Below are 8,641 nucleotides of genomic sequence, written 5' to 3'. Positions count from 1 at the left end.
AATTAAGAAACACAAAAATTATATAAAATTGAATACAATGTAAAAAGACCATGTTTGGGTCATAACGGCTGGAAGAAAAACATATGAGAAATTTCTTAGACTAATCTAACAAGTGTTACAAATGTTAAAATATTAAACAAAATTCTGTCAAAGTAATCAATTCTATCTTTAGGGGTAATATGAATACATCTTAATAGAATGAGATTTTTTAAGTATTGGAAATATTAAATAGAGGAAAGTATTGTTTAACTGTACAAATTTTAATCATAAATCATGTAAGTTCAATAAAGTTCTTAAAGAGATATCAGTGAAAATTGAACATGATTAGCCTGTAGATAATGCCATATAATGTACATGAAATGTTGAAGTACTTATAATTGATAATAATATGAGAGTGAGAAAAATTAGTGATAGTATTACTAAAGATATGGGTTCATTATATTAGAATAAGATTAGAATTACAGATTAAGGTTGGGTTCCAGGATGAAGATAGACAAGTAAATACTATCATTCAAGGATGAAGATAGACAACTCAAGTAAATACTATCATTCAAAGAAATGGATGAAACTGTGAGAATATAATGTTTAATATTTCCTTCGAAAATGTCATTACACTTTATATTTTCCTTACATCATACATTAACGATAGTAACTAAATCACCTAGGAACATGCTTTGGTGGTAACTGAAACAACTGAGTTTCTGAAGAAAAAAACCAAACAAACAATTAGAAAAGCAATGTAAATTTATCATCAGTTTTTGCATTAAATCTAAAGAAATTACCCAAAATAACATTCCTCAGTAAGTATAAAACGACCATACTGTTTTAACTATTTTAATTGTATGAATGATTGCATTATAATTTCAAAATTTGTTTTCATTGCATATCAGAGTATTACAAATTTTATCTTATCAAAATCTCACAGAAGTCCTGTGTTAGGTACTAAACTGTTTTGACACATGCACGGAAAGAGACACAGATCAGTCATTTTCTTTTTTGTCCTTAAGACCACATTACCTATTAAGTCTCAGAGGCAGCAGTAGATCATTGTTCTTATTTTACCTGGGCCATCAGTCACTGTGTGTACTAAAATTTTAGGTCCAAATACAATTATATATATATATATATATATATATACACACTATTTTAAGAGTTTTGAATTTGAATAAGAAATTTTTGGTGTGTACTTTAGCACATATGATAACATAAATATACAATTATACAATAATCATAGTGGGCTAAGAATAAGGATGCAATCAAATTGAACAAGGAAGGAGTAGTAAGATGGATAAATCTCATAAGCCCTTTTAAATGAGGATTTGGTTCTAATATAAAATAGGCTCAGAAACCAGAGCCCAGTTCCAAAGATATTTCTTTATTTGTAAAGATAAAAATATTTGTGAGAATAGTTCTGGAAAGGGAATATTTGGGGGGAAAAAAGGAAAATGTATTAAATCCAAGGCTTAGATATAGAAAGTTAAATAATAAACAAAGGTGTATTGCTCTGGCTATGTTCTGGAAATGCTTGCAGCCCGGAACTTTGGAAGGTTTGAGGTTTCTCATTTTATTTGAATTATATTCAAGCATTTCCATAAGATAGATTTTTAGAACAGTAGTCAACCACGTGATGTGAATAGCTTTACCCCCTGGGAGATCACACTTTGTTTTCCCTTGGAAGAACTAGATTATTAGAAGATATTACACAAAAAATATCTTTCATAGAGAAGCAAATGTTGTTTAAGTTCTTTAATGAATCTCATGAGATAATTAGTAAAGAAAAGTACAAACGATGACACATATTCTGCCAAATTGCCATTGAATATAAAAGAAAAATATTATCCTTATTTTAAAGTTTCCTTAAAAATACAGTTCTTCTACATGAAATTGATACTTGTTTGTGAATTTGTACTTGACAAAAGACTTAGCATATAATAATCTAACACTCCAAATAAACCTATGAGTTATGTGGAGCAGACATTTTATCCCCTTACTCTTTCTTTTTTTCATTTTCCTTTTCCAAATTAAGAATCACACTGGTTCAGAATTAGCTAAATGGCTTTGCCTAAGGTCAAGTTAGTTAGGAGTGACTTTAAATTCCATGAGCCTTTCACTATATAGGTTGATTGGATCATAGATAGTAGATAATTTATCCTGGGAATTATGCAGGGATTTGACATTTTTAATAAAGGAAGAAAGAGAAAGAAGGCATTTTTTAGACATGGAATCTAATTTATGGTTGACATTTCTCTGCAGAAAATAACGTAAATTGTGATGAGATATTCAGGCTTGAGGATACTAGCAATATGCTGAAGTAACTCATAATAGCAATGTTTTGATGAAAACACACTTAGTTTGTTTATTGTTGGGATTTATCTTCTCTTCTAATAAATGTCTCCAAACAGAGAGAGTAGGGCTCTTTCAGTGAAATGCATGTTCGTAGACACTATGTAGTATCCTTGAATCTCTATTCAGTTTTTTTTCTTTTTCACTTAGGAATGTCATCCTTCAGGAATTTTTGAATTTGTGCTGAACTTGCACTTTTTCTTAATATTTGTTGTTTTCCAGAATGTTCCATTCCTTTTGAAGTGATTTGTTCAGTCCAGGTCACAAAAGCTAGTTAGTGACAGTCTGGAATAAAATTTAGGTCTCTCTAGCCAGTGTGCTTTTCACTATACCACACTGTCTTTTACCATAGTAAAATAGCTTGTACAAATAACACAAAATTAGATGTGTAATGATCATATAGGTTGAAATGTTCCAAAGTGCTACAAGTAATTTTGATTAGATATTTATATATTAAATACCAAAGAAATGTGTATTAAGTAGCAAAAAATCGTGACTTTTGGAACAAATTAAATATTTATTAACTCATTAACAAATTTCTGAATAAAACCTAAATGTTATAAGGCAATATTGTATATTTTAAGTAACTTACAATTTTGAATGTTAGATATACCTTCTACATGAGGTTTTAAGTTTTAATTAAAATTTATTCAAATTTCACTAAAGAACTCTGCTATATTGTGACATAGATCTGTGTCTTAAATCTAAGATTTTTGTTTTGAAAAAATACTATAAGAACAGTTTTACAGTCATTAGCTTTAATGGCATGCCCCTGTTACTCAGGTCTCCAAAATACATTAATGTAAACTTTCAATGTTTCATAAACACTATAAATGATCCAATTTATGAAACTTTTGTTTTGCTTATTTATAGATAATTAAATATTTCCCTGTTTAATTTAAAGGTGTTTTCTTTCTTGCTAAAAATGTCTAACACTTCAGGTTTTTAATAGATTAATGGAATGGAGCTGCAAACTTCTGCTTAGAAAACATGCTTTCAAAGGGCATGTTGTTTTTCAAAATATAAATTAATGACGTTTGGTTAAATGGAAAGAAATACTCTAAAAGCCAATGACATCACTTATATTTTGCTCTGGTTGTATTTATTTGAATGAAAGTTTATTTTACTTAAGATTGTATCTTTTTATTTAAGGAGTTTTCATTATAAACAGACAGCATTTTTTCTTCCGTAGTTATTGGTCTACAATTGTTTTTCATTTTTACCAGAGCCATATTTCTTCTGCACAGCATAAATTCTTAAATCTTTTTAAGAAATAATTTGCATGCCTTTAACCTGATTTCCAGATAAAATTCCTAAGGTTAGTTTTTTTTTTTCTTGTTAGTTTTGTTTTTATTTTTATTTTTTAACATAGCTGTTTTGGAACTACTATACAGATAAATTTTGAAATGTTAGTTATGTGGTAAAAAAGTCAACATAGAAGAATTTCTATTCAAAAGCTACTGAAGACAAACAGGTAAAATTGGAAGCTGTTAAATGACTAAAAGGGGACAAAATTTTTCAATAGCATTTTCTTAGCTGTCCATCTAGAAAAGACTTTTTACTTTTGACCGAAAAAATCTAGAGTCAATTATTTAAAGAAACACAATGGTTAAAATATAATTATAAAATACATAAAATATAAAATAAAAATAAAAATGCACATTTACCTACAATTACTGTATTAGTGCTGTAGAACACAATGCCTTGAGGAAACAAAAAAAAACACCTCAGTTAAACTAAATATTAAGATATTTTTTCCTTCTAAACATCATAATTGTAGGAGAAATATTCAATCTATAATATCACTACCTGTCATTAACAATTCAGTTACAACCGGGGAAATATGAACACATATACCTTACAGGTCTAATTTAAAACCTACACTTTCTCCTTTGATAATTTCATTTTTTGTTATAAATTATATAATCAGCTTAAGCAAATTAAAGTTATAGATGGCTTATGATCTTTCTCATCAAAGATTGTTGCATTATCATTTCATTTTGAAATTTGATGGGTTTGATCTAGGGAGGGGTATGAGCAATATTGATTTTTAATGGATTTGCTTGGACAGTCCCAAATTAAAATAATAGTTCTCAATTCTAGTCTCTGTTTAGAAATCTTGATACATAATGCTGGGATAAATACTAGAAGGGTAAAATATTTCACAGCATTAAACAACTAAATGATTAACATTCTCTTGAACTACAAAGGGAGAAATTGAATTTAATTACAATCCATTTGCATAGTATCACATCTACTGGAATCAATCAATTATTTTAACTAATTTTTTTCAAATTAACTGCTAGTTTTATTTTTATGTGGACATTACTCTCATTGTGTAAATAACTCAGTTTATATTTCTACTTCAGACAAATAAAGTACAGCAATTGCTTATACTTTATCATGTCCTTAGAGCTTATCAGCCAGGACAGAGACTTGTGAGTCAAGGACATTGATCAAGGATCAGTCAAATGTTAAAATATCTTCTCTTGGATTTTTTTTAATAATTAAAATTATTATCATTCAATAATCATGCAGATACAGCACAAATATAGAACATAGATGAACATAAATGCCACTGCTTGTTAAGTACAAACAGGGAATCTTAGCAAGATAGAATTTTGCCTAAGTAGACTCTCATTCTAGTAGGTAAACATTGTGCATTTTTAAAAATTATAGTGATATCTTAAAATCTTTAAAAAATAGAACCACTTTTCTAAACTACAAATGTGCACACACACATACCTTTTAACATTTATGGTACATAATGGCCTTCAAATTCGATGTAGACTAATATAAATTTATCTTTAACGGTGCTTAAAAAGTTGTATTTCGCTTACTAATATACAATGCCATTTTGCTATTTGAGAATTCTAGTGTTCATTAAAAAAACTGTTTTATGGAATTTAGGCTGTCTTCCAATATTAGGACATATTACAACCAGAGAGAAATGGTGCTATTGGAATTCAGTTCTATTGGTATGCGTTTTACTCAGACATGGATTATTTCTTCCTTCAGTATATATATGATATGTGAAATTATATAATAAATCATAACTATTTATATATTGAAAACATTTTTAAAAATCGATATTTAAGCCCAAAACTATATTTTCCTTATCATATATATCCATTAATACTGAATCAAACATTACTCTTTTCCAGAGACTTTGGTTAGCTTATTTATGACTTATTCCATATTTGTAATATTTTCCTGAACTATTTTCTTTTGAAAAAAATCCTTCACCCATGGGAATTTAAAATAGAAATTTTAGAAGAATAGAGATTTGAACTAAATTCATTACCTCCTAGACACATTAATGTATCTTCTGATTGGTTTTAAAAAGTCATATCTGCAACCTAAATTTGCATTATTCTTCAGTTAAATAATCATAAATATAGATTCATATCATAATCATAAATAATAGTTCTGTTGAGTAAATGACTTCATTTCTACTGAAGCATTGTTCTAGGCTGACAAGAGTCAGTGTAAAATAGTCACTAAGAGACTGTGTATCAGGAAGAGTCAAACACTTATGATTTACTATGAATTTCTTCATAACTAGCCAAAGAGTTTCCTGGTTATAAATTTATAATGATAGCCATTGAATTTTTTTTTCTGAGACACTAAACAAATAAATCATGAGACATGAAAAAATGGGTTCACTCAGAAGAACAGAATTGAAAGATATAAAGCTTTAAATATTTTAAATGCTGTACATTTGTATTCATAAATGATCACAAATGCTGAACAATGATATGGTCATAAATAAGTTTTTAAAATTAGGTGTTATGCATAACATTATATAGACAGGTTAAATTACATAACTAAGTTGTACATTTTTCTAAACATTGCTGTAAGTACATTTGTATCAGTATGATATATTTATATTATTCATATATTAGACCTTAGTATTTCTGGACAAGTATATGTGAATATATATGCCAATATATTCTTGCTTAGACAAATGGCAATGTAATGAATTAGACACATGTTCCTAAATACAAACTTGAAATTATTATATATATTAACAAACTTGAAATTATCATATATACTAATCATGGAAATACAAACTAGATCTTTTAAGTTTTCATGTACATAAAATTCATTGCCCCCACATTAACAGCATGTTGACCTCTTAATAACAGGTACCACCACATTCCAGGTCAGAGAAAGTTGACAAATTCACACAGTAGGGAGATTGACCTGATATCTCATTAGGGTTTTGGCCCAACGCTTTTCTACTTTCCATCCCTTATCCATTCCTTCTACTGTATTTTTTCCTTCTTTCATTGAATTTTCACTCCTTTCTTCAAAAAGTGACTTGCTGAAAGATTAAATATTTTACTACAAGTTATTCTGTTTTCTATTTCAGTTCTATGTAGATATGTGTATTATTACAAAAAAACGAATGCTTAAAAATACTTTTATTATTGTTTTTAAAGTATCTTTTGTTTCCTAAAAATAAATGCAAAAGGTACAATTAGGATATTAGAGCAAATATTTGTCCTTTTGATTTATATATCTAAATGAGCCTGATTAAACATAATCAGATTTTTTGAGCTTTTTGGTGGCTGAAATGTCGAGGCTCAGCTACCCAGAGATGGAGGGCTGACTAAACCTTCTCAGCCTACTAGACAACGATATCATGGCTCTCTGCAACACCATCAACAACCGCCTGGTGCAGCCTGAGGACCGCCAAGATGCCATTCGTGCAATATTAATGTACAAAGTGTAGAAGAATTTTTGAGGCGTAAGAAAGTCGACCGAGAAGTCATATTTAAGTACTTGGCAGCACAGGGGGTTATTAAACCTCCAGCTACTGAAAAATACAATCTTATTTAGCATGCACAGGATTACTGGAAAAGGCAATTACAGCTGAAATTGAAGGAAACACCAGAGCCAGTTAAGACAGAGGACATTAGACTCTTTTGACAGCAGGAAAAAGAAGATAAAAAAGCTAAAAAAAAAATTGATTTTCGTTGATTAGGAGAAGAATTCTGTCACTGGTTATTTGAACTTCTTAGTTCTCAGAATCCTTTTCTGGGACCACGTCAAGATGAATGGGGGCTACAGCACTTCTGGCATGATGTCAAGCTTAGGTTTTATTACAACACCTCTGAACAAAATGAGATGTACTACTGTGGAGTGGAAATTGTAAGCCTTTGTCTGTTGTCACTAGTGAAAGAAGAGTATCTTTTTCTCAGTTCCAATCTAGATTCTTGTGTGCTTCTCTCCGTGGTCTAGTTATGGTTGGAGTTGCTGGGACTGTCCACGGAGGGAACACTTGTTTGGGCATTTTTGAACAAATTTTTGGACTCATACACTGCCCTTTTGTGGGAAATACTTAGAAAATCAAATTTATCAATATGAGAATTATTGGAGAGGGTTCTCTTGCTCCTGGAACATTAATGAAACCAGCTATTACATTCAAACCTAAGTGATCTAGAGGCCTTGTATAACATAATTACTTCATGTGGTACCAATGAAGTACGACTTGATGTAAGGCAGGCATTGGATAGTGGAACTGGAGACCAAGTTTTATGCAGTGGAGATGAGGCGTTGTTGAACAAAAGAGAACTGAGTTTATCCAACCCTCTAAAGCATTGAGCACTGTAGGTCAGTGTAAAAAATACAGAAACTCTTCCAAATATCACATCAGTAATTTTTAAGTGATTTCAGATGGGAGGATTGACATATTTTAGTTGACATATCTTTCTTGACTACAGACTAACATATAATGTGAATACTTGCCTCTTTCTACCTGAGTTGCAGCAAATGTTCTGAAAGCTTAATGCAGGTCATCAAATAAATCCCACTTTAGATGGTATAACTAATGGTGTGCCTTAGAAACTAGGTAATACTTTCATTTTACTTAATGAATATTCTAATATCTGTACTTTTCATATGAGAGAGATTTAATGTAAACTCAGAAGTTATCAATTTAGAAAACTTGAGTAACATTCTCTTGCAAAAAATCCAATAATTTAGCAGGTAGTTAAAAATTTACTTTCCCTTTTTAAAATTTGAGGAACACTTTTCAAAAGTTATCTATAGTAGTCCAAGCTGATCTAAGCCTTCAGCTAACAGTTTTATAGAGCATTTATCGTAATACCACATAGAGGAAACATACTGTTGAAATTTTTAAAAAGGTGTGCCCAGTTCTTTTACTGTTTTCCTCTTGCTTGATCTTGGAAGAGGTGACAAAAACACAAACCACACATACACAAATTTATAACGTGGGATATCTATTATATACATATATGTACTCCCACATCATAAATTAAATTATTAGGAT

General features: G+C 29.9%; 1 protein-coding gene and 1 pseudogene across 6 annotated transcripts in view; both read left to right on the top strand.

Annotated features, from left to right (window-relative positions):
* Window positions 1-8,641, top strand: part of PCDH11X (protocadherin 11 X-linked) — a 154,863-nt gene that overhangs the window by 22,091 nt on the left and 124,131 nt on the right. The window lies entirely within an intron of this gene.
* LOC109257551 (uncharacterized protein C3orf38 homolog) lies at window positions 6,923-8,166 on the top strand (annotated as a pseudogene).

This window comes from Panthera pardus, unplaced genomic scaffold (assembly GCF_024362965.1).
Source record: "Panthera pardus isolate Hobbes unplaced genomic scaffold, ASM2436296v1 HiC_scaffold_27, whole genome shotgun sequence".
NCBI classification, from domain to species: domain Eukaryota; kingdom Metazoa; phylum Chordata; class Mammalia; order Carnivora; family Felidae; genus Panthera; species Panthera pardus.
Note: the sequence above shows the minus strand (reverse complement) of the source record. Positions and strands in the feature narration are given on the sequence as shown.